The following is a 286-nucleotide window of genomic DNA, read 5'->3' on the forward strand; positions in this document are numbered from 1 at the left end:
CCAAATAACTGCTTATCCCGAGGTAAAGAAAACTATCTACAACTAAAAATATTCTGAATTTTACTTATATTCTCATTAAACAATATGTTATAAATTGCATAAGAAAACGTTCCCTGGAGTTAAAAGACTTGATGTAAATGAATAAATTATCTTCGATTGAGCAAAATATGAACTGATATTTATCTATTTTCCGATCTAATGCAGACTTTTGATATTTAGTTTAGTAATGAGCAGCACTGATTCAATTCGGAAGATATTAAGATTGAAGTCTATATTATTCTCAATA

The sequence above is a fragment of the Penaeus monodon genome, chromosome 19, assembly GCF_015228065.2.
Source record: "Penaeus monodon isolate SGIC_2016 chromosome 19, NSTDA_Pmon_1, whole genome shotgun sequence".
In the NCBI taxonomy this organism is placed as follows: Eukaryota; Metazoa; Arthropoda; class Malacostraca; order Decapoda; family Penaeidae; genus Penaeus; species Penaeus monodon.